At 38.2% G+C, this 14506-nt stretch overlaps 1 protein-coding gene across 2 annotated transcripts in view; it reads right to left on the bottom strand.

The window, feature by feature from the left end:
* The window catches only part of LOC136828933 (uncharacterized), a 116760-nt gene that overhangs the window by 55778 nt on the left and 46476 nt on the right, over positions 1 to 14506 (bottom strand). Inside the window, exon 1 of one of the 2 annotated variants that reach the window (XM_067087300.1) lies at positions 819 to 1645. The exons of the other annotated variant lie outside the window; for it this stretch is intronic. The gene's annotated coding sequence lies outside the window, so the exon portion shown is untranslated. Of the gene's footprint in view, positions 1 to 818; positions 1646 to 14506 lie in introns of those variants that run through there. 2 annotated transcript variants of the gene reach the window in all.

Below are 14506 nucleotides of genomic sequence, written 5' to 3'. Positions count from 1 at the left end.
GTAGATATGACGCAAAGGTTCTAAGCAAATACGAGTAAGGTCAAAATCGTGTACTGGAACAGATTTCTTGAAACAGATATGAAAAGCGAATGGAATAATGAGATTCTACACAGGAGTACATTGCGGAGGTAAGAAGCTTACTTAACCAGTGTCATTGTAAGACCAGTTTGCATAAATCAATTACGTAATCAATCAATCATTTATGGTTATTACACTGGCAGCCAAAGTATCCTCAAATAAATGTCTATTATTGAACCAGCTGTCTAAAGTTCCGCATTGGCGTGTTCACGGGTGTACAAATTAACGCTTTCCTTCTGTCAGTCAGACATTTGTATCTAAACAAAATGTGGACAACGTTCGGCAGACGAGAAGAAATCGCCTGAACAGAAGTCCGCCATTCAAAAACATGAAAGCTTGCTGAAGGACAGAAAATACATTTCTTAAAGATACCGTGAACCAAATGGGTGAGATGGCAGTCTCTAAAACATTACTAGGGAGTATCAGCATTTAAATATCAGTATCTAGGAGTACCTCAAATCCAAGTGATTACGTACTTTAGAGGACCAGCTTACGAGGGTACTCCATCATTCTCGAGGTGTCGGTGCGTACTTAGCGTGACGTGTTTACAAAGCCCCCAGCGCACGTGTGGAATAATTACATTCCATTACACTTCCCACGAGAGTCCCTCCTCCCAGCTCCCATTAGGGGCAACCAGACAAGCAAGTGCGTTATGAAAACAGAAGAAGAAGAAGAAGAAGAAGAAGAAGAAGAAGAAGAAGAAGAAGGAGGCTCGTGTCCTCTCTCCATAATTTCCTTACCCGCGGACGGAGGAAGAAGCACGCAGCAGCACCCATGCAAGCACCGCCTCCGCCAAAACCCGCCAAATCAGGAAGAAGAAGATTCTTGGGACAATCATGGTGGAGGAGGAGAGGCAAACGAATCCCTTCAGATGAAATTTCGTCAGACGAAGTGATCGTTCGAGGTAGGTCAGCGCCTGTGATGATGTAATTGCGGTGCAGCTTATTCCGAGACGCTCGTTTGATTAACTGCTCCCGAACTTCCTCGTGCGTTCGTGTTTAGTCAAATTTCACTTCATTAGCAGATGCATAAACCAACCAATAGCGTTAACGAGTGATCTGGAAAGGAGAATGATGTTCCAAAGGCCATGAATACCGTGGAAGTTCAGCGGCAAGGCACGACGAGGTAACGCGATTATCTAGGTTCTACCCTTGAGGGGAAATCTTATGATTCTGCCTGATTACAGCGGAACCACATGGCTCTCTCTCCTTCGCACAGACGCACACACACACACACACACAAACCACCAATACCTCTAGCGGCAGAGCCAATGCCCCCACCACGAGTGGCTCCCTCCAATCGCCAAAACTGACATGCGAATCACTGTACGTAAATCCACGGCGGCGGAACACAGAGCGCAGACGCCCGCTGCGGAGCTCCTGGAAATTCCTGGGGGCTCTAACGAGCTCGGCCAACAGCCGCCTTCGGCAGGAAGGTCGTCACAATACTGAAAAAAGTCCGCATGAGGCTTAAGATCCCCAGTTCTAGAAAGGAGACAGAGCCAGCCCTGTGTTTACTGCGGACCAAATCGATTCTTGTTGAACCCTCACCTCTCACTCTCACTCTCTCTTCCTCTCCCCTGCACCCCCGGTCTTCTACCCCCTTCCCCTTCCCTCTCTCTCTCTCTCCCCTTGCCCATCAATGCTTTCTCATAATCACCCCCTCTCTCTTCCTTCCCTTCCCCCTCCCATTCCCCCTTCTTATTCGTCCCCTTCCCTCGTCTTCTCCTTCCGCGTAAAATGATAGAATGCTGAGCCTCTGGAGCAACATCAGGCTAAAGGGGAAGGGAGGTGACCAGACGATGGTTATGACGGTGAAGCTGATGGTTATATTAGGTTTTCTTTGTTCTCGAGGAACCAAATCCATTACTCAAAGCACTGTCGTATAATCTGAACGCTAAGTCCGGCGAAATTTATTTCAATTTGATATCACAATGCAGATGACTTGTGATTTGAGTTTTCCGGGAATCAATGTATCATTTAGTGAAGCGTGAGCGATACTCCGCTTAAAATGGAAAGTGAGGAACATGTGCAGCAAAGGGAGACATCTCTTCTCCGAAATAAAGACCTTGAGATCACAATATAATAAACTGGAAAATGTGGAAAAAGATATTTCAGCTAAAGTTTGGCAAGATCAGTATCCGGTATCATCAGATTGCGTCATTACAACAAAGAAGGAGACACGAGAAGAAAGTCCAAAACAAACGAAATATTGTAAAAAAATATCAAAGAAGGAAATAAACAGGCTACATAATGAAAGGTCAACTCTTGCAAAATTAACCCGGAAGTAAAGAACAGAAAAACATTTCGACCTTGGCAGATTAAAACCAAAGAAGATTACCGATTCTTCCGTACTTCAGTCGCGGTGTGGAAAGTTACCAAGGAAAGAACGGACTTAAAAATAGTAACACAAATGTAGCTGTTGACAATCTATTAAAACTAAACTACGGCACCACTGTGAAAACCAATACGCAAAACAACAAACTATAAATCGCCAGCTCTGGGTAATATTTCAAGAAAATCTGCTGTGAGGAAACTACAAAATAACAACAGCAAGATCAACCACCAGACTACGAGAACAACAACGGCGTAAACTGAGCCTGCTGGAAAGAAAAAGAAAAAAAAAACAGAAGAGGAGAGCTTGGAAACCAAGGGCTTTCGGAGCGAACGATAAATGCAGCGCTGAACGCAACACCGAGGGAAACCAGGAAGTCATCAGCGGGCTATTCATCTTGCTAATTCCATATATTTTCGACCGTCTTCATTTATTTTTGTCCCTCGTTCAATTAAAAACCCCTTTCTTCTTCTTCTTCCTCCTCTTCTTCTTCTTTGTGGCAGCACACCATGCGATGATGGGGTTTAGTAGTCTTGGGTGCGCGTGGAGATTTTCCATAGCCTGGACACTAATCTTTTTGGTTGCTATGGTGTCCGAGGTTACCAGCTTTGCCACTGGGTGCTGTCGTAAATCTCTATACATATTAAATTCTATTGCTCGTAGTCACTTTTACTTTTCCGTTTCATTTTGCCATTCACTTCTTCAAGCGTTGCGTTCTAATCAGTGGACGTTTAGCAGTCAAACTGGCGACATGTTAGATTGTTCGCTAAATACGCATGCTCTTGTAAATAATATTAATGGTACTAGTAATAATCTATACAACTTGCATCACAACTTGTATCTAACCTTTATAACCAGTGATCCCATACATAAGCTCCCCACTCACTGCAAAAATGGTACAATAACGGCACTTGATTCTTCACAATCACTGTAAATGAGATTTTCCGCAAACACTGAATCGTTCAGTCCCGTCAAACTGCCCGGTATGACTTAACAAGAAAATATTCTTAATTTTCAATTGCTATATACCCAGCACAAGGATGCGAACCTTTCAAAAGAGCCGAGATATTTGTTTGATTAACAATCTCCATTTCTCTGCTCGGATGAGAAATTTAATCGATATTGCGGACCTCTCCGGAATGCACTCTACAAACTCAAGAGTACCCGAGACCCGCTGTGATCTCTCTTTTAAGTGTTCTTTATTACAGTTGAATTACCACATCGATAACCATTTTCGTCGCAAGGCCAGTTCATAATTACAAATCAATAAAAAAATGAGGGAATAATGTCACAGTGTATATCCGCTGCGCATTCCAGACGGAATCTTTCATCTAAAAGGTTACACACGCCACCAACGACCAGAGTTCAGAGTGATGTCTTGAGCCAACAAATAATCCATAACGTCACAAAAAAGGGAGAAAAAGTTTGCAACTTCGTTCTTATTCTGTTCACGTAATACGAAGCATTTCACACCACTGGTATACCTTAGCAGGCAATTCATGTATGTATGTATGTATGTACATACATACACATATATATACAGTATATATATATATATATATATATATATATATATATATATATATATATATATATATATATATATATATATATATATATATATATATATATATATATATATATATAATCAACACACAGTCACGTGTGGAACGGAAACAAATTTCTGACTCACATCAGGAGCGAACCCAGGTCTTTATAATTGAAAGGCAAGGGCGCTGCGAACTAGGCCACGCAAATTCGTAAAAGAAGTTGGAACCTGAGTGCCACTGCACCCAAGGAATTACCTGGGCAAGCTAACTCAGCAATGACCCTTGCCTTTCAATTGAAAGACCTGGGTTCGATCCTGAGTGAGTCAGAAATATATATATATATATATATATATATATATATATATATATATATATATATATATATATATATATATATATATATATATATATATATATATATATATTATATATATATATATATATATATATATATATATATATATATATATATAATCTATAATATATTATACGTACACAAGCAAACAACTTGCAGAATGAATTGCCTGATAAAGGTATACCAGTGGTGTGAAAAGTTTCGTAATACGTGAATAGAATAAAAAACGAGGTTACATAAGGGTTACATATATATATATATATATATATATATATATATATATATATATATATATATATATATATATATATATATATATATATATAAACCAACCATCAACACTCGGAGAGTGCATAACTCCACTGGAACAGACGAAAAATAAAAAAATAAAAATCTAGTTTCGTATCTGAATTTATATCTAATTCCACGAAAATCTTTGGTCCACATCACACCACTTCTCTAAATTTCTTTAAATGCACTGATAGCCCCATGAGGTCTCTCGTGGGTGACAGGCAGATAGAATGACAGACAAATACTCTGGTGGATTAATATGAACGAGTTCTATTGGAACCCTAAAAGGAAATTATAGTAACATATTTTTGTTGTCTCCGAAGACACAATATTGACACGACAAATACCTGTGAAAATCCCCCAACTACCACCTGCTGTCTCGTCACTGCTTCTTGCGAAGGCCACAAACTTTAATCATTTAGTTGCTTTATAAAATAAGAAAAAAAAAAAGTATCTGCTAACACCAATATTGATTGTCAGAGAATGAGGGATAGGTTAAGAGAGGTCTTTCCCTCACCCTCTGCCTGGTGAACAACAGACGGCCCGGGGGTACCCGCTCCCCTCCCCTACCCTGGGTGCCACCAAGCTCATCATCCAATCACCCGGCGACTTTAATGTTTCTTTTAATTATTACGCCGCCTTGCATCATTTTTTCATTTCTCTTCACCATCATTCCACAACTCCTTTGTTTACAAAGTGTTTTTTTTTCAAATAAGAGCGACTGATTGTGGTGTTCATAAGATATACCCTCGACCTCCATTTGTGCACTCTGATGTTTGTGTCGTCATTGATAACCTTAATACGTAAATATAACTATATATATATATATATATATATATATATATATATATATATATATATATATATATATATATATATATATATATATATTATAAACACACATATGTGTATATATGTGTTTATATATAATTAATTTTTAACATTATTTTCCCTAAGAGGGAATCGCTTCAGAGAAAAATCTACAGAAGTCACTGTCAGATTCACACTTTAACTGTTCAGACGACAGTGTTGGAAATTCCCATGACAATAGCCACCCACTTCATACTCCTACACAAAAGTCCCACCAGCAGGGTGTCGAAACCCCCTACACGCCCTGCACTATTCAATTTTACCTTCGGTATTTATTCCCAGGGTAAGTTAGCCAATCACTCGTTAATTCCCCTTCGGTATTTATTCCCAGGGTAAGTTAGAAGGCCACTTGTTAATTCCCCTTCGGTATTTATTACCAGGGTAAGTTAGTCAGTCTCTGTTAATTCCCCTTCGGTATTAAATTTTATTCCCAGGGTAAGTTGGCCAAACTCTTGTTGATTCGCCTTCGGTATTTATTCCCAGGGTAAGTTAGCCAATCATTTGTTAATTCCCCATCGGTATTTACTCCCAGGGTAAGTTATATTAAACGACATTTGTAGGTTAATGTTCGTGAATATAAAAAAAAATGTCACGGTGTATGTGACAAAACTTCATATATTTATACACTATATATACATTATTATATATATATATATATATATATATATATATATATATATATATATATATATATATATATATATATATATATATATATATATATATATATGTAAAACTCAAAGGATTCCTAATTCTTCATCTGAGTCCGTAATGCTGTGTATTTAGAACCGCTCTGCCGTAAGTGGCGCTGGACTCTGCGTGCGGCAACTGCCATTCCGGCTCCAATCAGTCTTCGGCCGAGGCGGATTCCAGAGAAGCCGAAGTGAGGCGACCGTTTATAATATTGCTTCCAGGAAACAGTCTGCTTCTGTCCCGTTTATTATTTTGGCAGGCAATTCGACTGAGGTGGAAGAGAATAATTGCATAAGTATAGAAATTAGGTGCAGGAGGAGGAGGAGGAGGAGGAGGAGGAGGAGGAGGAGGAGGAGGAGGAGGAGGAGGAGGAGGAGGAGGTGCGGAAAGATTGAGAGGTCACATAAACACGGAAATTAGATGTAGCATAATACAAAGAAAGACTAACAAAAGAGACACAAATTGCGTACACAATATGGAGAGAGAGAGAGAGAGAGAGAGAGAGAGAGAGAGAGAGAGAGAGAGAGAGAGAGAGAGTAATACTATAATTATAGAAATTACACTCACTAAATAAGACGGAGCGGGCACAGACGGAGAGATAGCGTGTAGGAGAGAGAGACGAACAGAGATTTGACAGCAGGCCAACCAATGATGATTAACTGTCGCTTTCCGAATATTTTTCTCCGCCTACAATCAAGAAGTAAAGAAGTTTACTGCAAATACAATCAATGTATGCGACATGTTTTTATTTTGTCATCTGGTTTTCCGCAACTCGTAAAACTGCTCGAAAAATATGCACCTTTGGTTGATGAATCTGCTGCATATGAGGTTTCCAGTACCATCAACTGGACCGACATATGTATGTGCACATACAAGTATATATAAACAAACACACACACACATATATACACAAGGCAACCTAATGACTTTTACGACCAATTACCGAAAAATAAAGGCAAAATTAAAAGGCAGTATGAAGATAAGGACTTAACCTCAGAGGATACCAGAGATCCGCTTCTTAAGGGAAACGAAGCAGGAAATGAAATCCAAACATGACCAATCTTCACATAGAAACTTATATGTTTGTCACCTCGGTTCTGCAAATACATATCGTAGTCTGGACGAAGAAATATCCACCCGAATCGGAAAGGCAATTAAATTTTTAACTCCCTGTCAGAGACAATTTGGTTAAGAAGGAGGCAAAAATGAAAAACAAAGGTCCAGTTTTTTACACTTTCTCGAAAGCCTTTATAGCAGTCATTGCTGTTTCTTGAAAAGTGTATTCCCAAGAATACACTGGCAACAAATGAGTAAGTCTTGAATAGGGGAAATTCTAGCTGTGCTGATACCCACTGACAGAGAAAAATATAAGACAGCTCATCTTAAAAGAATGGATGACTGTCGAGCTACAACGGAAACCTTTTTTATGGCGAAATAGATAGAGGAGAGAGATGAGCTGGAAGACCTCTTTTGGGGTGCTATGACAAGAGTGGCTTATTTCAATGTCTTTGAGGGCAGAGGGTCAGAGAGGGATTGTATTTTGGTGAAGGTGGTAGGATAAGAGGCCGAATACAAGTACTGTGCATCGTGATCAGTGATGCTCGTGTAACGACAGTGACAATATAACACATTCAAATTTAAATTGCTTCAATGGTATGTTCCTAAGAACCAGGCACATGCACTTACATACACACATATATTATATATATATATATATATATATATATATATATATATATATATATATATATATATATATATATTATATATTTGTTTGTGTGAATGAATGTACGTTTTGTGTGTTAGGTTGCAAGCTCTTGTTCTTTATGGGTGGGATAAATGGTGATTCAGATTTTTTCTCAACATGAAAAATCCAGTATTCTTAATCAGTATTTCTAGTAAATTGCGTTTTTCTAAAGAAACCACATATATTTTACATTTATTTACAATCCGCACTAACCTCAGTACAAAGTTGAGTTCGACATTGCAAAACTCTAAGGTTTTAATACTCACATTAGTTTTCCACTGAAAATAAAATTATAATGAAATATGCAATTGTTACAAAATTTGTAATGATTATGAAATATGATATGATTACATAAAATGTAAGAAGAATAGTGAACAGATTTAAATTTTTAGTTTTATCATACAGTTTAGCGCGCTAAACTGTCTCTCTCTCTAAATCACACGCTAACTGTCGAATAAAATATGAACTGGTCGACGTTTGCAAATAGCCCCCTGTTTCCAGTGTATATCACGAGATCTTTCATACCCAGTTCTTCATTGGACTGGTGGGTATCGCTCTCGGCTGGCACTCTGCTGGTCCCGCGTTCGATTCTTCGACCGACCAATGAAGAAATAGAGGAATTTACCTTTTGTGATAGAAATTCATTTCCCGTTATAATGCGGTGCGGATTCCACAATAAGCTGTAGGTCCCGTTGCTAGGTAACCAATTGGTTCTAAGCCGCGTAAAATAAATCTAATCCTTCGGGCCAGCCCTAGGAGTGCTGTTAATCAGCTCAGTGGTCTGGTTAAACTAAGGTACACTTACATACACAGATTCCGATAAAAAAACAAATCTATTTCTCTCTTTAATGACTTGTACACCTTCCCCCGTTTTCCATTGGGCCCAAGTTGCGTTTGGCCGTCGGGTATGAGTTTTGGCATCAATGTGCAGCATTTATATTGGAAATTCGAAATGTGGGAAAGGATACCACGAACGGTATTTTCGGAGTTGCGAATTTCATGTCTTCGTTTCCAATTCCAAAAACGAGGTGGCACAAACGTCATCTCGAGACAGTTGGACATATTCCATCCGTTGATCTGATCATTAGTTTTAATATATATATATTAGTTTTAATATATATATATATATATATATATATATATATATATATATATATTATATAATTATCTATCAGTTAATGACGTCCATCACGAACATATCCATACAAGCCGAACACTTTTTATATCTTTATCCAATGAGCACGCAAAAAGCATTTTGAAATTTCACGGCTAAAGGTAAATAAATTAAGGAAACAGTTATAATCAGAGAGAGAGAGAGAGAGAGAGAGAGAGAGAGAGAGAGAGAGAGAGAGAGAGAGAGAATGTGGGTGTGCAAATGACATTAAACAAAAGAAACTTGAAGAAATGTCAGCAAAAGGGAGAGACAATAACGAAAGAGAGAGGAGGCGAAAAGAAAGATGAGGGAACAAAGGTTTGGAGAAAGAGTAGCAGAGAGAGGAGGCGAAAAGAAAGATGAGGCGTTAGAGGAGGAAAAGAAACTGGCGTGGGAGGAGGAAGAAACGGGAGTAGAGAAGATTAGGAAAAGAGGGGAAAAAAAGGATGGAAAGACGGGAAAGAAAGGTGGCTAAAGGAAAGGAAAGGTGGATAAAGAAAAGAAAGGTGGATAAAGGAGGAGCAAAATAAGGAAGAAAAGAAGATCGGGAAGTGAAAAAAAAAAGCTGACATGACAGAATTGGGGAGAAGGAAAGACCAAGAGAAAACATAGGAAGAAAGAGGACAAAAAGAGAAAGAGGAGAATGAGGAGGAGGGAGGAGAAAGCAAAGAGCACAGGGAGAAAGATACGAGAGAACGGCCAACACACAAAAAAAAAGAAAGAAAAAGAGGAAGACGGAGATGGCAGATCTGCGTGACCCGGCAGCGGCGGGAAATTTGTTCCGTCTATCAGAGTTCATTACGGTGGATCGTTTCTCGTTAACTCGAGAAGTTTTCATGACGGTGGAGGAAATCGTCGGGGTATGGATAAACGAGGAGCGTACAGGGGAGGGCACCTGCTAACGCCGAGAACTGAGGGAACACGGAGGAAAGGCACAGCCGTGAAATCAGAGCTGGGAAGTACAAAACGAAGGAACAGACCTGACTGCGATTGTACTGACAGAAAACGCCCTACTTTGGGATAAGCAAAAGAAATGTGATCTACCAGCATAAAATTGGTAATACTAAAAACGAATGAATTTCAGAGCAAGTAAATACTAGTGAAACTGAATAACAATAAGATGGCAATACGAGCGAGTTGTATTCAAAAAGATAATGGCACTATTTGGACAATTTAGTCTAGCTTACTTTTGTCCATTTCAGTTATTATTGAGAGATTGAAAATTAAATTTAGTCTAGCTTACTTTTATCCATTTCAGTTATTATGAGAGAGAGAGAGAGAGAGAGAGAGAGAGAGAGAGAGAGAGAGATTGAGAAAATTTAGTCTAGCTTACTGTAATCCATTTCAGCTATTATTGAGAGAGAGAGAGAGAGAGAGAGAGAGAGAGAGAGAGAGAGAGAGAGAGAGAGAGAGAGAGAGAGAATCACGAATTATACTACTGCCCTTTCTGGTAGAAAAAATCAAGAGTACGTCCCGAAATTTTTAAAGATAAAAAAAAAAAAGTCATCTCTTTCCAATTCCAGAAGCCTCGAAACTCCAAGCCATTAATACAAGCAGAAAAGCAATATCCGCCTCAAAGGCAACTTCTTGTTGACTGTCAATTCCAGCGGGGCGGATGAAAAGGCTTCGCAAACTCTTATCAGAAAAAGTAGAACGGTCTCCCGATTAAATTCCACAGCTTTGTTTGGGTGCGTGACGCGCCTGTTCTTCTTCTCTCTCGAGTCCCGAAGGAAAATTAGACCTTCACAGCCACAACACAGAGCCGGGTTTGCATCCCTTTTCCCCCTTCGCGCGCTGTCACGATCGACCTGGTGTACGGTACATTGAAAGAGAAGTCGCGGAATTATCGCGTTATTTCGGTAACAAATAATACCCAGAACGTGAATAAATCATGAACTACAAGCGGGGATAGCGGACAGAGGATGTATGTGGAATGGAGAATTGGACACTTTTTTTGTGCAGAAACAAACTACAAAGTATCTCGTTATTTTAGTCATATTAATGACGACCAATAAAATACATTATGGACTATGAACTGGAATAGTAGACGGCTGTAAATTTAATGGAGAATACGACAATTCTCCAATTTACGACGACAATCAAATACATTACGGACTATGAACTGGAATAGTAGACGGCTGTAAATTTAATGGAGAATACGACACTGTCCGAAGGTACTGTCTACAAAGCAGCTAGATATTTCATTTACAAATAAGACTACAAAATTTTAGAAATTTGTAGCGATAGTAAACAGAAGTTTCCAAGGTGAAGAAAACCTGACATGATTGTTGTAGAAATGGCCCCAAGAATAAGTCATTAAAAGCTGTTAATGTAATTCATATTTTCGAAAAAAATTATGAACTGGAAGGAAAGCCTTCCTTCACAACACGTAAATCCTAAATCTTAATGCAATTCCGTAGTAAAAGTATCTGTGTGTAGGGAGATTAAATGAATAATCATATATCCACAGCTGTTAAGAAAAAATCCACAGCTATTATTTAGAAAAAATCCATAGCTGTTATTAAGAAAAAATCCGCAGCTGTTATTGAGAAAAAATCTATAGTTGTTATTGAGAAAAAATCCAGTTGTTATTGAGAAAAAATCCACAGTTGCTGTTATTAAGAAAGAATCCACAGCTGTTAAGAAAAAATCCACAGCTGTTAAAGAAAAAATCCACAGCTGTTATCAAGAAAAAATCCACAGCTGTTCTTAAGGAAAAATCCACAGCTGTTAAGAAAAAATCCACAGCTGTTAAGAAAAAATGAAAAAAGCCACAGCTGTTCTTAAGAAAAAATCCACAGTTGTTATTGAGAAAAAATCCACAGCTGTTAAGAAAAAATCCACAGCTGTTAAGAAAAAATCCACAGCTGTTATTAAGAAAAAACCCACAGCTGTTATTAAGAAAAACCCACAGCTGTTATCAAGAAAATCAGATTTGGGCATAACATTTACTAATTCCTCCTACCCAACAAATCAATCAAGTTCCGAATAACAGAGGGATATTTGGTGTTTTCCTCTGAATCCTCCCAGCTACAGTCCATCGTTTCTGTGAAAGGACGATGTAAGGAAACGATCCAGTGGTTAAAATAATAATCATAATAATAATCTCTGAAACATTTATTGTTACTGGTATTTCAATGTTGTAATATCTTCATGAATCGATGAATTTTACATCCAATTCATAAAGACAAAACTCACAGAAATGTCAGTACCCTTGGCATGATTCAATCTACGCCTAACACCAGCTCAATTATGTTTAAGAATGTGAAATCATAAACTCTCAGTAAAATAAGAGCCGAGGCCGAGAAGATTAAGAAAAAGGCCCAAGAAGGATATAAAGTGATTTTATGGAAGACCCGCTACATAAAACTGGCTGCATGCAACGTAAAATCAATATTTATAGGCAGCCTATTTGATGCTCGTGAACCTTCCTGTCAGTGAGCCTACTGGAACTGAAGCTGTGAGGGAACCGTGAAATTCAGCCCTCCTGATGTAAATGTGGATATTGGATTTCAACTTCAACGCCAAACAGAAAAAGGAAAAAATCTCATTGAATTCAACGACTGTTTACGTGGATTTGGTTCCTTACAGCTAGCCAAATGCAGCTACTTCATCCATATACCTAGCGAGAGAGAGAGAGAGAGAGAGAGAGAGAGAGAGAGAGAGAGAGAGAGAGAGAGAGAGAGAGAGAGAGAGAGAGAGAGAGAGTGTGTGTGTGTGTGTGTGTTTAGCAGATATACCTACACCTATGAAACGAATGAAAAAGAATGTGAAAAAAATAAAAGGCTTTTGGAACGAATGAACCCAGTTCTGGATCATTTTAGTAGGATCTCAATGTCTCTCTCTCTCTCTCTCTCTTTTTTTTTTTTACATGTAATACTCCCCAAACAGCTGCACAAAACATTCGGCGAGAAGTCTTTTGTAAATCATTTGCAGTTTATCGTTATGCAGTCTTTAACCTCAGACCAAGACTGCTCAAGAGGAGGCTGACTGATGCCGTGCTGGAAAGCTTCAAGGAACTTTAGACATTAGCCAAGTTATTCTTCCTTAGCCATCAAGATTTTATTTCTGATGCTAGTTTTCTTAAAGTATAAATTTTATCTTTCTTTTTAACCTTTATCTTAATCAGCCTTTAATGATTTTCGTTAGGATTCAAGAAGAAACCCAGAGATCATACCGAAAATATCTACTATATTTTTGTCTCTGACCCCAAATATCTTTCTGTTAATTTTACTGAGTTGTCCCGATCTATCCAAAGTCAGTGTACAAAATATCCACGTATCTTTTAAGTATTAGAGGAGGTTCAAGGCTGTCCTAGGAACTACAGGGACACCATTGATAACATTCTTCGTTATAACCAGTAATGCAATTTTTAACGGCTTAGCAAATGGTGGCCTTGGTAATGTTGACTTTCTTTCAATTGTATTGATATCCTTTGAATAGCTTCTACGCATAACTTGAAAGAGTTTTATTTTTTTTTAAATAACTTCCATCCAATATACTCCTTGACGTGGAAGAATCTTTTAATCGTTTTACCAGTGCCTGATCTGAAGTGTTGTTTATTTGTAACATTCCTCTTTCTTTTCTCGATTAGATAAGGCCAGTCGTCAATTTTCCCCTTTTCTGTATTATTTTCTATCAGGTATCCTTCGTAAATTCTTGTAATTGTTTTCTGGGAAACTTTAATCTTTTCTGAAACGAGCAAATTTTTCTATGGCGTAAATTCTTGTTATCTATATATATATATATATATATATATATATATATATATATATATATATATATATATATATATATATATATATATATATATATATATATATATGGTTAGACAAAGAGACTTTACGCCATAGAAAAATTTGCTCGTTTCAGAAAAGATTCAATTTTTCAGAAAACAATTAGAAGTGTATAAAGAAGTCCGTGGGATATATCGAAGTATGTATATATATATATATATATATATATATATATATATATATATATATATTATACTGAAATCATAATTCTTGATCAAATCCTGTACCGTAAAAGCTCCACTCACTCTCTAACCGGGGCAAGAGCAAGAAAACCACCGCTTATCGAGGCTTAGCGCAAACAAGCCCTTCTTCCTAAGCAAACCTTCGGAGAAAAGAAGTCGGGGGAGATTTATGCATCGTTTAACCTTCCGTCACGTAAGAGTAATGTTCCTTTGCAACTTCTCTGTTCCTCATAATGGCCGGACGGCCGTCATCGCCACTGCTCAGTTCAATTCTCGGAATAACAGCTTTTAATTACACTTATTAACGTTGATTTAACGCCCCTGGAGGGCAGCAGCATGGAAGTGGGCGGGGCTAGAAGGGTTTTAAAAGCAACGGTCACGTGATTTATGCCAACCCAACATGAACGGCGGGACAACGAACAGGTAATGCTAGATTTTGAGAAGCCTTGTTCACTCT

The sequence above is a fragment of the Macrobrachium rosenbergii genome, chromosome 43 (assembly GCF_040412425.1).
Source record: "Macrobrachium rosenbergii isolate ZJJX-2024 chromosome 43, ASM4041242v1, whole genome shotgun sequence".
In the NCBI taxonomy this organism is placed as follows: Eukaryota; Metazoa; Arthropoda; class Malacostraca; order Decapoda; family Palaemonidae; genus Macrobrachium; species Macrobrachium rosenbergii.
Note: the sequence above shows the minus strand (reverse complement) of the source record. Positions and strands in the feature narration are given on the sequence as shown.